A 15,556-nucleotide genomic window follows, 5' to 3' on the forward strand; every position below is an offset into this window, starting at 1 on the left:
AACATTAGATTTACACATGATTATTGCCCAAGTATTTAACTCATTAGCTAACTCATCAATTTGAATAATTTTTATTTCACCTACATAATCGGGATCGATTACCCCAGGACTTATCATAAGTCCTTTTAATGTAGATTAACTACGTCCCAATAATAAGCCTACTGTTCCTTGGGGAAGAGGTCCTTTTACTCCTGTAGGAATGATTTGAACTCCCATCTCTGGAGTTAGTACTGCTCTGGCAGAGGTGCAGATGTCCAACCCTGCACTCCCTCGGGTTTGTCTGATGAAGGATTTAATGGACCATGTGTCTTGGGCACCACCCTGATGGTATTGCTGGGTTCCTCCACTGCCCGTATATTTGTGGTTGTGGGTCCTGGAGCATTGGGCCCCCCAGTCCGTTTTTTGGCAATGGAGCCTGATGCCTTTCTCCATGATATCATGGGTAAATACCTGGTCCTTGTCCATTTTTTGATAAGGGAGTACCTTCTATGGTGGTTTGAGAACGGCATTCATTAGCCCAATGTCTCCCTCTATGGCATCGTGGGCAAATACCTGGTATTCTATTCCTTTGATACCTAGCTTTGTTAAACCCTCCTCCTATGGGGCAACTCCTTTTAAAATGTCCTGTTTGTTCACAATTGTAGCATGTTTTTGGCCTGGCATCTAAAGCCTGTTGTACTGCAGCTGCCAAGACTTGCCCTTGTTCATTAATATCTCTATATAATTTAATATATGTGTTTAAATCTTCATGTGTCCATGGTCTAATAACCTCTCTGCAGCAACTATTTGCTTGGTCATAAGCCAGTTGTTTTATTAATGGCATTGCTTGTTCTGTATCCCCCAAAATTTTGGCAGCTGTTTGAATAAGCCTATCTACAAAGTCAGCGTAAGGTTCATTAGCTCTCTGTATTACCTTAGATAGCTGACGTTGTAAATCTCCATGTCCTTGTAAAGTCTTCCATGCCCTAACTGCGTCTGCAGCAATTTGTGCATATATAGCAGGATCATATTCAATTTGTTGCCGTTGACCCTCATAAGGTCCTTTTCCTAACAACATATCTAAATTTCTGTGAGGGTAACTGGCTGCTGCATTTCGCCTAGCTGTCTCCGTGCAAAATTCCTCATTGGCAACCTTCCATAACAAATATTGTCCTCCATTTAGCACAGATTTACACATGCTAGCCCAATCTGCTGGCGTCATGTCCAAGTTAGTAATGGACTCGACCATGCTTACCGTGAAGGGAGCTTGGGGACCACAGGTTGTTACAGCCTCCTTTAACTGCTTCACTGTTTTAAAATCTAAAGCACGGTGAATTTGCTGCCCTTGTACTTGTTCAAGTACAGGGCATGCTAATCTTTGAGGTCCTGTCTCAGGATCCCACTTATCAACTACGGGGTTTGAGGGCCACTCAGCTGTCTCCATCGGTGGGGCTGTTGGTTGAATTACACCCTCTGGTAATAAAACGGAGTTAGTAACAGCCTCCTGTTGTGGCCTTTTTCCTAATAACCCCCTTTCCTTTAAATTTTCTTCCTCTGTCTGACTAGCTCGAGAGACCTTCTCTTTTGCTGATCTAAAATGTCTTTCTCCATGGTCTGAACCTCCAACAATTTACTTAACACCTTTTCGGTTTGTTTTTTACTAATTTCTAATCTACCATAAAGATAACACAACCCAATAAGATAACACAAAACAAAACCGAAACTGAATGAAACAAAAACTGAATAAAAAATCGTTGTATCAAATTTCTCTTCCTCAGGGAAGACAAACTTCAAACCTTGAGCCAACCATTTTTCCCAGTTTGCCTGAGAAATTTCTAGGGATAGGCAGCTTGAAACAAAAATGAAATAAATCAAAACAAGAACACATTGTTTTTTGAAATGGTCACCCATTCTCTCACCTTCCCTCAGGGGCGAGCAATTTCACTTACCTCCAAGTTTCAGACATTCCGCGTACAGACCACCAAATGCTGCATTCTTGGCTGGGCACAAGGTCACGAGCCACTCACAGCTTTGTAGATTCAAACAGCAATTCTTTATTCCCGAACTCACACCAGCCTCTACACACGTTCTGGGGAAATCCAAGTTCTGCCACACAATTCACATCCCAAATACTTTCTCCTTTCCACGAGAACTCAACGGGAACTCAGGCAGCAGGATATGCCCTATTCCCAGCAGCATTAACCTTAAACCTGGAACTCCTTAAATCCAGATTGTCCTAAACCGGGAATGCCCTAAACCCAAATTATCCTAAACCGGGATACTTCCTAAAACCTGCAGGATACACCCTAAACCTGGATCCACCCTCGTCCTTGAGCAGAGTCACCTTTCTCAAACACACATGCAATGTCACAGCAAATTTCCAAGGCAAGTCCATTTAACATGGGGTACGCTGGCAAGGAAATTTCAATGCGTCATTCCTGCTTGGCAATGGTCCTCAGTACTCCTCCCCACAGTGCCACAGGCTGGACATGAGTCCTTCAACACCTGGGCACCAGGCATTCCAGACCCAAGTATCACACTGTTCTAAACCAGGCTGTGCCCAGTTGAGATCCAACTCACCGTTTTCCCTTGAAGACCCTTTCAGAAATGCAAATGTTTGTGTGACAGGTGACAGTATGTGGTTCCATTACTCATGATGTCTATGTCATCTATATGTATTGAGATAAATCAGCAGAATGCATTCAGCACATTCCATATCAGAATTTTACCAAAACACAATGTCTAGAAAGGGCATTGGGGAGGGGCACGACTGTCATCCAGCAGCTTGGGAGGCTGAGGCAGGAGGATTGCAAGTTTCAGGCCAGCCTCAGCAACCTAGTGAGGCCCTAAGGAACTCACTGAGACCCTGTCTCTAAATAAAATATAGAATAAGACTACAGATGAGGCTCAGTGGTTGAGTGCCTCTGAGTTCAATCTCCAGTATCCCTCCTCAAAAAGAGCATGTATATATATGTGTGTGGGTATATATTTATGTATGTGAGTGTGTGTGTGTTTTTGTGTGTGTGTGTGTGTGTGTGTGTGTGTGAACTGCTATTTACATATAGATATATACACATACACATCACATATGTTCTATATGGTGTATATATACACATAATATGTGCATATACATACATGTTCTGATGAACTGTTCTGCAGCCAGTGGCATTAGCTGATCTTACCAGAATGTATTCCTGCCTGAATAATTAAGCATTTAAGTACGTCCCTATAGGGACTTGAAAAAATTAATTATGCGTTTTTCAGTGCAGATGAACACCAAAGGACTGTTTGTGGCATAGGTATGAGCCACAAAGATCTAGGTGCAATAAAGAATTTGGTCATTGTTCCATATAATTCTCGAAGAGGAGATGATGCAGTCCAACACAGACATGAGCATGAAGAGTCCCATGAGCAGCAGGATGGTCCTGGTGGCCCTCAGTTCTGGGGAGGCTCTTGGTGACAGGCTGGTGCTGTGGAGGTGCTGGCACTGCCTCTTATGCCTGCACAGGAGGGCCACCATGTACCCACTGGAGAGGGCCATGAGCCCCATGAGGAAGACTTCCCGGAAGGTAAAAAGGGTGGACACCATCTGCCGGATCCAGTAACTGATGGGCCAAATGGAATAGGATTCGGTGGCGTACATCAGATACCCTGAGGTCCAATTGGGGGTGGCGACGTTGGAGACTAAGTGGTGGCTGCTAACGGACATGTACAAGACACACAGGAAAAGGAGGGGTCTCAGGCTGTCCTGCGGGGACCTGGGTTTGAACTTTGCCAAGGGGGAGCCCCTGGGGCTTAGGGTGATGGCCTGCAAGACACTCAGCATGCAGGAGGTGCAGATGGAGAAGCCCCTCATCAGCCTGTGCAGGTAGATGACGGCTTTACAGGTGATGTCATCCCAGAATCTCCAGAGAGACATAAATACGTCTGTAGCTATGAAGCCCATGACAATCAGCAACAGCAGGTGGGTCAGGGCCAGGAGAGCAATGGGCAGGTCCGTGGGCTTGGGCCTGTGTCCAAGGAGGAACAAGAAAACATGGAAGAGGAGGAGGACGGTGTTGGCCAAGATCCCATGCCAATTTCAGACAGAAAGGCATTACTCAGGGCAGGAATTCTGTAGAGGCCGCCTTTGCTCATCTTATGGGGGGGGGGAAGGAGTATGTCAGGGTTTGTGGAGAAATGGAAGGGTGATTCCTCATGAAAAGGACAGCGACCTTCATCAGTCAGAACAAGAGCGCTCGCCTCAAGGAAAGGTGGATTTTTATCTGCACAACTGTGTAGTTCATGCTCTACAAGTTCTGGTGGATTTGCATGAGAAGAATTGCAGACCAGTGGAAAGGAGGCCCCTTGATCAGAGTCTATATAGATCAGACTTGCATAGGTTAGGGTACATCAGTGCTGTCTTGATTACAGTGGGTTTTTTTTTTGGGGGGGGTACCAGGGATTGAACCCAGCGGTGCTTAACAACTGAGCCCCATCCCCAGGCCTTTTAATATTTATTTAGAGACAGGGTCTCCCTGAGTTGCTTAGGACCTCACTAAGTTGCTGAGGCTGGCCTCCAACTTGGGATCCTCCTGCCTCAGCCTCCCAAGCTGCTGGGATGACAGGTGTAGACCACTGCACCTGGCCATGTATTTCTTTGTAAAAATCGCTCAGCTGTCTCCCATCTTAATACATAGAGAATAAAATATTACCAAAAGAGAGTACTTTGGCAATCTCTGTAGAGAGAACTCTGATGGGTGTTCAGGTGTTTCCTTTGAATGCTCCAAGGTAGCTACACATATTAGTCATTCATAATTATCATGCCAGGATAATTCCCTAGAGAGTGGAGTCTACCAAATATAAGCAGAAATTTCAATTTTTCTTTCTATTTCAGCACGTGGAACTGGGATGGTAAAAAGAAACCTACTTTACATAGATTCAGGGTCTTTCCATTTTAACAGCTTAATAAAAGGACAAGTGTCCAAACTGTCCTTGAAGGATGGGACTCCATGGGACTCTAAATTGTCACCTCTCCTTGCAGAAGCAAAGGTATTTCCTCACACTTAAAAGGTAACGTATAGAAACTATATTAGAAAATTTGGTGAGGATGTCCTTACAGAATACATCTGGATGGAGCTGTTCTGTGAGTTAATCCCTGACCCCCAGGGCACAGATCAGAAAAGGGTCACAATGTAGTGCATTGACAGTCACCATGTGTCTTTCATGTAGTGTCAGGAGAGATCTTTCTGGCCATCTAGTGGTCTCCATTTTGTTGGTCTTTTCTTTTTCGTGTGTGTGTGTGTGTGTGTGTGTGTGTGTGTGTGCATGCACGTGTGCTGGGGTTGGAACCCAGATAGCACTGAGCCACATCCCCAGCCCATGTCCCCCTTTTAGATCACTCACAACTGTATCACTGAAATATACATACAAGGCAGACACAGTGATGCATGCCTGTTATCCCAGTGGCTCAGTAGGCTGAGACAGGAGGATGGCAAGTTGGAGGCCAGCCTCAGAAACTTAGCAAGGCTCTAAGCAACTCAGCAAGGCCCTGTCTCTAAAGAAAATACCAACACGGGCTGGGATGTGGCTCAGTGGTTAAGTCCCCCTGGGTTGAAGTCCTGGTACTAATGTGTGTGTGTGTGTGTGTGTGTGTGTGTGTGTGTGCATAGACACACACACACACACACACATAATTTAGATTTTCTTAAATATTATACTCTATGTCTTATAAAGGATGGAATATAGGTATGTCTGTGATATGTTATTTTTTGAAAGGAATTTTGGTGGCTACAAGCACTTCAGAGAAAGAAGCCAAGAGCCACGTTCTGGGTGTGACCTCTCTCAGCCCCGCCTCCTGACACACCTGCCCACCCAGCCTGTCCTGGAGACCAGGAGACAGGACAGAGGCTCTCTCCCCTCAGCAGGAGGAGCTGGGGACGCTCCCCAAGTAAGGTCTGTCTTGGCAGTGCCAATGCTGACCCAGTGCCTGGGTGGCCAATGTTTACATGCAAAACTATCTGCATTTACACACAAGGGCAAGCCAGCTACTCTCAAGAGTCCTGAAATTCTGTCTGTAAGGACATGGAGCCCAGGGAAAGTGACACGGATTTCTGAATCAGCTCAGATTGAGAGAGGCCATGGTGGGGAAGAGGAGTGACAGATTAGGTGGGCAGATAAGGAAAAACTAAACATATGTGGAGAAATCCAATACAAAGAGGGGGCCAGGTGGGGCTCAGTTGCAGAGCGCTCACCTTGCACATGGGAGGCCCTGGGTTTGATCCTCAGCACCACATAAAGTAAAGGCCTCTGTCTGTCCACAACTACAAAAAATATTTTAAAAAGTATCCAAGAGAAATCTGAGCATTCACTTGCTAAATCTGAAGGCAAAGTCCGGGACATCCTCCAAAGACGCATTACATCTTTGGGACACCTTTAATTACCTGCATCAAGGACACAGTCACTCTAGATGTTGCACAGGTGTGTAGTTCCCCAAATCACAGCCATCCTCTGACGCATGATGTAATCAAAAGGTCCTGTTCAGATCAGGGACCATGACGTGGTGGTGAGGAGAGAGATGGAGAGAGGCTTGGAAGGAGGACACCCCTCAGCAGAACCCAGTGCAGGTTCGGGTGCTTCTGACCTTAGGGAGGGGCTGCTAATATCAATAAAATATATTTCAATGAAATAAATAGTATTTCACTTGGTCATTATTAGCTAACTCACTGTCACCATCAACCTCAGTCTCGTCACCTGCTGGATACTAAGCCAAAAATGGACAACAGGCAGTGGAATGGATGTGACAGAACTCTCCTGTACATATGTGAATACACCACAGTGCATCTGAAATCCCAGTGGCTCAGGAGGCTGAGATAGGAGGATTGTGAGTTCAAAGCTAGCCTCCACAAAAGTGAAGCCCTGAGCAACTCAGTGAGACTCTGTCTCTAAATAAAATACAAAATAGGGCTGGGGATGGGGCTCAGGGGTTGTGTGCCCCTGACATTCATCCCTGGTAAGTGTCCCTGATTCCCCCTCAAGTCTCACCACTGTGTATGTCCACAGGACTAGGGTACTAATTAGAATAAGTTATATGCCATACTTGGATGAAGATATCACAACAGAATCTGCTGTCCTGTGTAACTAAAAAGGACCAATAAAACACATACGTGAGGTAGCAGTTACCATAAGCCTAGAATCCTATTGGTGAGTACAATGGGGAAAGTTTTGCAAAATAAAATGGACAGAAGGGATGCAGGAAGCAAGACAGGTCCTGGTTGGTTCGTGAATGCATGGCTCCCTCTCGTCAAATGAGAAGATGCCCGGAACAGGGTAAAGGAGCAGGAGGCTTTGGGACTGTGGGCTCCAAGCTCTACCTTTTGGTGCAATTCAAGGAGGAAAACTAGGAAGAGCACTGGGGAGAAATGGTGGGTTCACCAGAGAGGGCAGGGCCATTGCCATGCAGATGTCAGGGCTGTGTGCAGACCTGTTCTGGAATAAGGGAATCCCAGGAATAGGGGGAGCAAAACCCTGGAGAGGGCTTGGGTCCACGGATGGTGGCTATTCCTGATGAACTGGGGTAAAAATAGGGGTAGCTGCTTTTCAGGGATATAAGCCTGCCAGGTTGCCCTCTGCCCTTGGTGAGAATTTTTTTTGTGTGTGTGTGTTTGCACCAGGGATTGAACCCAGGGACGCTTAACCCCTGAGCCCTGTCCCCAGACTTTTCTCTGCCTTCCCTGGAGATATCTGATATCTGGAGGAGCAATGACAACTTACCAGCCAGGTCCCACTGACCCAGTACCAATGTCCCCAGACCTTTTTATATTTTATTTAGAGACAGGGTCTCACTGAGTTGCTTAGAGCCTCACTAAGTTGATGAGGCTGGCCTCCAACTTGCCATCCTCCTACCTCAGCCTCCCAAGCTGCTGGGATACCCGGCCTGCACCACCACACCCAGCTGAGATGGGGTTTTGAACAAACAGTGCTATTTCCTTCTAAAGAATCTGAGATAATATTTCACAATTTTTGAGCTATAGAAGTCACAGAACCATTCTGTTTGGGTTCTGAAGATGAGAGAAGAAAAGCTGAGTATGTTTTTAAAATCTGAAACCAAGACTTATCACTTTCCTGATGACCTGCCTAAATAAGGTTTATGTTTAAAATCCTTAGATAACATAATCCTTGGTAACATAGGAGTGCAAGTCAAGCAAAGTGTTTTAATTCAGAAAATAATGAGAAATTATTTCTTAGGGTTAAAAAGTAATGAATTACTTCTGAGTTATCAAATTTAAATATACCATCCAGGCAAGATGGTGGGACACCTCTGTAATTCCAGTGGCTTCTGAGGCTGAGGCAGGAGGATCATGAGTTCAAAGCCATCCTCCGCAACACGAGGCCCTGAGCAACTCAGGGAGACCCTGCCTCTAAATAAAATACAAAAAGGGCTAGGGACAGGGCTCAGGGGCTGACGGACCCTGTGTTCAATCCCTGGTATCCCTCCCAAAAATTAAATATACTGAGAACAAACATTCTATTTGTATTCTAAAGAAAACAGTCCTCTGATTGTGGATGCATGTTACTGCAGGGTGGCTATCCTGGGGCCATCCAAGTTTGGTGGACTCAATTTGTCCCCTCCCAGTCACTTCCTAGAAACCCCCTCCCCACTCCTTGTGCATTTACAGAGCACAACAGCACTTACCCAGACAGACACGGAGGGGACCAGGTGACCTGAGAAGAAGTTACTCGGCTTTAAGTAAAGGACATGTTTAGTTCATCTCTCTGCGGGCCTGCAATTTCAGGGCCCGCAGAAAGGTGACAAGAGGCCACTGAGGAGAGGTGAAGATGGAGTCCCTGGTGGCACATTCCACCTGTCTCTCAGCTTCACTTTATGCTCTGCTGGGTGAGAGCCACCTGGGGAGATCAGTGACCAAAATTTTTCTCTACCTTCCCTGGAGATATCTGATATCTGGAGGAGCAATGACACTGACCAGACATGTCCCACTGACCCAGGACCAATGTCCCTTATTTGGTCTTAGGGTGAAATGGTGTGTGGTTCACTACTGTGGAGGGGGAGATTCCTGGCACCTCCCAGTGGCTCTGAGGGTCCTCTCCCTGCAGTGCATGGGGACACCCTCCTCCCAGGTCTCCCCCTTGAAGTAGTGTGAGTTCTGTGTCCAGGATTTGCACACTCTCAGCTGAGTTTTTTAAGATGTGAGTGAAATTGAAAAGTCAATTTAAGAATCAACAGTTATACCCAGTGTTCTCACTCACAGGACTAGTACAAAGCGATCCTAGAATTTGTATGGAAAAATAAAAGACCCCAAAAGAGCCCAAGCAGTTCTCAGCAGAAAGAGCAATGCAGACAGCCTCAAAACATGGGTTTCAAACTGCACCACAGAGCAACCACAAAAACATGTGACTGGCCTAGGAGCTGACAGGGACCAAAGTCCTAGAGTAGAAGACTCAGGGACAAATACAGTCCTCAGTGATGGACAAAGGTTCCCAAACCACAGCTTGGAGAAAAAGGACAGAAAATTAGATTCCACTGGCAACTGGTCCCCTTCTGTCACTTTGCATAAAAGTCAACTCCAAGTGGATCAAAGATCCAGAAATCAGACCAGGACACTTTGAAAGCATAAGGCCAACACTCCATCATGTCGGTACGGGCAATGACTTCCCCAGGAAGACTTCTAACATTCAAAAAAAAAAATATGACGTCTTCATCAATGGGATGATGGCTCTCGTTAAAAACCTTCTGGGGAGCACAGGAAACCTACCAAAAGAAGTAGAATCCTTTGCAAGTTACTCTTCCAACAGAAGGTCAAAATCCAGAGTCCAAGGATCCAGAAAAAAATCCAACCCATCAATGGGGCCAATGGACTAACTGGACGTTTCTCAAAAAGAAGAAATTCAAACCATCTGCAATACATGAAAAGATATTCAAGAGTTTAGCAGTCAGGAAAATGCAAGTCAAAATTACATTGAGATTCCATCTCATCCCTGTTAGGAGGAATCAAGAATATAAGTGATAACAAATACCTGGCAAAGGTGCAGGGGGAATGAATTACCCACTGCTGATGGGATTTGAAATCGCTTCGACCATTACGGAAATCACCATGGAGGTTCCTCAGAAGCCTAGGAAAGGAGTGGCCATGTGACCAGCTCTACAATTCTTGGTATTTTTTTCCAAAAGAATTAAAGTCAACCTGCAGAATGAGAGCAGAGAGATCCCATTTCTGAATGATAAAGTGATCTTCTCAGGATGAATTCCAAGATGAAAGAGAGGACAAAACTAGGTATGTGAACAAGATGTAGAATGTCTACGTAAGTTGCAAGAGGTTTGTGGACGGTAAATCTCAAAAGGTTCGTGTATGTGATTAAGCACAAAGTTACTCAGGTTTTTTTTTTAAGTAAGATTATAACCTTTAATATGCTGATTCTCTATGTTTAGAAACAAGGGCTCTTTAAAATATTGATCTGCTTTTATCTGTCAAGATAATTTCTTGTGTCAGTAAGGTTTCATTACTTATGGAAACTACATCTGAAAGGGATTAGTTTCGATGCTGCTTTTAAAGTCTTTTTAAATTTTTTTTAAGTTTATTTTTTAGTTGTTGATGGACTTATTTATTTATTTATTTATTCATTTATTTATTTATATGTGTTGCTAAGAATTGAACCCACTGCCTCACACATTCGAGGCAAGTGCTCTATCACTGAGCCCCAGCCCTAAAGTCTTTAATAATTACTTCATAGGTGTTTAAATAAACAACTCTTATGTGTACATCTGAGAATTGTGTCAGCCTTGTCTAAGTTTTGTTTGTTTGGTTGTTGGGTGCTGGGGTTTGAACCCAGGGGCACTTGACCACTGAGCTCCCTCCCCAGCCCTATTTTTGTGTTTTATTTAGAGACAGGGTCTCACTGAGTTGCTTAGTGCCTCACTTTTGCAGAGGCTGTATTTGAACTTGTGATCTTCCTGCCTCATCCTTCCTAGCTGCTGGGATTATAAGTGTGGGCCACCATGCCAGGCTTTAAGTTTTAATAGAAAACCTTAAATTTAGTTTCTTAAAAAAATATATTTTGGGGCTGGGGTTGTAGCTCAGTGATAGAGCAGTTGCCTTACATTATGAGTGATGCTCTGGGTTTGATCTTCAGCACCACATAAAAATAAACAAATAAACAAAGATATTGTCTGTCTCCAACTGAAAAAAAGTATATAAAATATTTTTTCATCTTTTTATTTTCAACATACATTAGTTGTGAAACGTTTCTCCTGTAAAGATGGATATGTGTCCTTTACATCTTTTTACTTGACTTCCTGTGGGAGGCTGAGGCAGGAGGCTTCCGATTTCAAACACAGCCTCTACAAAAGCAAGGCCCTAAGCAACTCAGTGAGACCTTGTCTCTAAATAAAACACAAAAATAGGGCTAGGGATGGGGCTCAGTGATTGAGTGCTCCTGGGTTCAATCCCCAGAACCAACCAACCAAACAAAACTTAGACAAAGCTTTTCCATGTTTTAGGAGCATTTACACTTTAAGAATTTTTCTGTTTGTATCATTTTCACAGAGTTAGCTCTGAGGGTCACATTATAAAATACGTGACTGGTCACAGTCTCCCAGTATCCATATTTTACTAACGTAATTGAAGTGAGGAAACCTAAACATCTGTCTTACCCTTGTACACTTTTAAATATCATTGTTAATGGTGGTTTTTAAAAATCCTAAAATGTTATACATAAACTCATGAAGATAGTCTGTTTTATCTAAGTAAATATAAATATCGATCTTCTATTGTTCCTTTTTGTTTTTGAATACTCCAACGTTCCTTCTTTTATCATAGGAAAAAATGAATGAATGAATGAATGAATGTATGAAAGAAAGAATGAATAAATAAATAAATAAGACTTGTTGACAACTTAAAAATTTAAAAAAAGGAATTATTGGGCTGGGGCTGGGGCTGAGGGTAGAGCACTTGCCTGTCACATGTGAGGCCCTGGGTTAAATCCTCAGCACCACACAAAGATAAGTAAAACAAAATAAAGGTATATATAAAAAATGAGTTATTTTCTTTCAGAGGTTGAAAACTGTTGTGCACATTTCCTTCCACATCCTTGATTTCTGAGAAGAAATCCACTGTAATTTCAAGGGTGTTCATTTCTCTTTGTCTTATTTCAAGATTTTTTTAAAAATTATCTCTGCTTTTGTTATCAGAAGTTCAGTTATGATGTTTTGGCTATGGATTTCATTGATTGGTCTAATTTGGGATCCATTAATCTTTTGCCTAATTTACAAAGCTTTTAGTCATTATTTTCTAGAATATTCTTGTAGCCATTCTCCGTGTATTCTCTCCTTCTGGGAGACTCTATATGGATGTCTCATGTTTTATTATTTATTTTAAAAAATATATAAAAAATTAATTTCTATACACACACACACACACACACACACATAACACATGCATACTCACACAAAAGAGAGAGAATTTAAACTTCGTTAATAAACTTAATAAGGGCATCTGTCTAACTGTGACCCGAATCATTACTGGCTTCTCTGTATATTAGATGTACTCATGGTGCTCAAGTGTACAAGACATTTAAAATGTTGAGCTTAGAACATTTGTACCAAGTTGGAGTTCTCCAAAATGAAATTGTTTGTAGCAGTTGTCACCTTCAGATTTATACAGAGACAATCAATTTGGTTGGTAATTATGTCATTTAATATTTTGTAACTGGATAAAGGTAATCTAAGATCTATCTATCTATCTATCTATCTATCTATATATATATATATATAGATAGATAGATAGATAGATAGATAGATATCTATATATAGAGAGAGATAGATATCTATATAAATAGATAGATAGATATAGATATAAATATATAGATATATGTATGTATGTGTGTATATATATGGATATATGTTATATGTATGATTTCATGTTACATAAGTTTTATTCGTATGAATATATACATATAAAATTTTGTGTTAACTTTTTATACTAGGATGATGATTTAAATGCATTTTTGGAGGTAACAAGGAGAGTCTGATTTGTGTATGTTGAGAGCCATCTTAGTCTTTCAGATTGATTCCTGTTTCAGATATAAGATTGTATTATGTTCACTGATATTCAGATAGATTCAGGAAGTGACAGAATTTTATAAAATGATATTTAAGTAAAAGGCAAAGATCAACTTCAGAATCAATCAAGAGCCCCAGCTAATCTGAGGTCAGTCTCTGCCTCTCACCCGACTCCATGTTAGGATGGTTCCGACACAGGCCAGAATGAAGCACCCTTAAAATGTTCAAAAGAGATTTTTTGTTGTTGTTGTAAAGTTGACTGTGATCTCAAAATAAACAGGGATTCAATATATCTAAGTAAAGTTTGGGATAAAAAAATATGCCTTTGGTTCAAGTTCTTATACAAACTGAATTCATTTTAGCTCATGTTTACTTTATTTTGTAATTTCCTTGTACAATTTTGAAACTGTCACTTCTTGGTGTTTGGAAGAAGCACTACTACTAATAAACCAACCTGAGTTAGGTTGAGACAATAAGCCATCACTACAGAACCAATAGACAGAATATAAAACTGAATTCCAGCACAAACAGTGACCTCACTTAAACGGAAGGGGTCACTATAACATTATAGACACGGAGGTTAACACCAGTGCTCCTACTTCAAGACTGGTGGAACTCCCCGACTATAGATGTTTGAAGCAAAAACATGGAGTCCAAATTTAAAGACAGAAAAGCAATATGTTGTTCCTTGGCCTCTCAGGTCAGGCAAGATTCAGGGAACAATTGGATCCTTTAAGTTCCCTACCACTCCTGTGAGTCACCTGACTGCCCAATCACAGGGACTAAAAGGACCCTAGAAAACAGGGAGCCAACCAGTGCACATGCTGCAGAAAGAAATGTCACTGGAGAAGGAAACAGCCCTGTTCCTGCTACCATAAGAAACCACCTGTGGTCAGCAAGACCCTAACCCACCCTGGCAGGTGGCACAACTGGTCAAGGAAAAGCTCAAGGAGCCAAAAGCTTCTCATAGACTCCCGACATTGATCCCTTATAAACCCCTGCTGGCTCTAACTGTAGAGAGGGAAAAGGTCCATTTTGGTATCAGTTGATTTTTCTTTTCTCATTTAAGTTGTGACTCTCCTTCTTTTTGTTATAATGGATATCTTGGTTTTAGCCACCTGGCAGGAGAGTATGACCAAAACTCAGCCATACGTGGGCATTTAACAGATGAGACAATCATCCTTTTATTGTTTCTTGAGATGCACATTTGGGTCAGTCATTTCCAAAGTAAGTGAAACTGGGAGGGTACACTGGATGGGTTTTTACATAGAAATGCCTCATAAATAACACAGAAATCTCTGTTTGAGTCACAAGTGTCTTCTGAGTCAACTTGAGACCTACAGGTGTGCCTCACCTCCTGCACAGGTGCACTTGATTTATTTTTTGGTTTGTTGGCTGGTTTGACCATGATGAGCTGCTGCCCTGACACCTGCTCTGGAGTTCACAATTCACATCCAGCCTGGTACTGGGTTTTAGTCAAGACCTGTGAAGGAGACAAGCTTCACTGGAGATGGAAAGGCCCTCACCAGGTGCTCCTGATCGCCACAAAGGCTATCCAAACTGCTCAGAAGGAAAGAACCCTTAACCATGGGCCATTTCAACATCAAAACAATATGTCTTGGGTGCCTGGCATTGAGAATGGGTGCAAGAGCCAAAGTGAAAAGAAGACCAATAGGTCTAAAAAGACAAAAATGTAGGGCTTGTGTGAAATATAAAGTCAGGGGTCTACCTTCAGAACACAAGATTCAGCCTTCATTGGGGTGTAAGGTCCAGTCATGGGCAGTTTAACAATAGCTTTTGCATTTGCCCTCCCCATTGTCAAAATCAGCCAGTTGCATGGGGGGTAAGCCTGAGCCCCTTCTATCAGAATGGGGGTAGTGCTGTGTTGGGGTGAACACAGGTGGGCCCTCTGCCCAAGAGCGCATGAGGCTGGCATGCAAGTTTCCTGCCAGGTGTGTTCGGTGGCACACCCTTCTGCAGATGCCAAGTTCACCTTGCCTGGCTACTTCCAAACACGTGCTTGATTCCTTGGCGCAGCCCAGGATTTTCAACTCTATGTGGAAGACAATTGTGGCTGTTTTTTTCTTTAATGATCTTAACTTGTCCCTAGGGTAAATACTGTCCAGGTCACACAAGATACAGATGCAGACACTCGCACTTTCTGTCTTCATAGATAGTGACAGTTTCACCTACATCCTGATGGTGTCACAGTCTGTTGAACTTATGTTAGAATAAACTGCTCAAAAGGCAGACAGCACATTCCACCATCCTTGCTAATACAAAGTCCATGTATAAAAACATGAATTGGTGTCAACATACTTTATATGCAACCAGAGATATGAGCAATTGTGCTGTATATGTGTAATAAGGATTGTAAAGCATTCTGCTGTCATTTATTTAAAAAAAATCAATAAGAAAAGACAGACAACATTGTAGTCTCAGCACTAATCTGAATCTTTGAGCTGGACACAGCACTGCGGAGCTGGGGTTCCAGCTACTCAGGAGGCTGAGGCAGGAGGATCA

The 15,556-nt window shown here is 42.8% G+C and overlaps 1 pseudogene across 1 annotated transcript; it reads right to left on the bottom strand.

Moving 5' to 3' along the window:
* Positions 1–3,205: 3,205 nt before the first annotated feature.
* Positions 3,206–4,116, bottom strand: LOC308640496 (vomeronasal type-1 receptor 94-like; annotated as a pseudogene). Its single transcript has one exon. The product of its transcript is annotated as a vomeronasal type-1 receptor 94-like (transcript).
* Positions 4,117–15,556: the final 11,440 nt, after the last annotated feature.

Source organism: Spermophilus citellus, assembly GCF_964194105.1.
Source record: "Spermophilus citellus genome assembly, contig: SCAFFOLD_384, whole genome shotgun sequence".
Classification (NCBI taxonomy): Eukaryota; Metazoa; Chordata; class Mammalia; order Rodentia; family Sciuridae; genus Spermophilus; species Spermophilus citellus.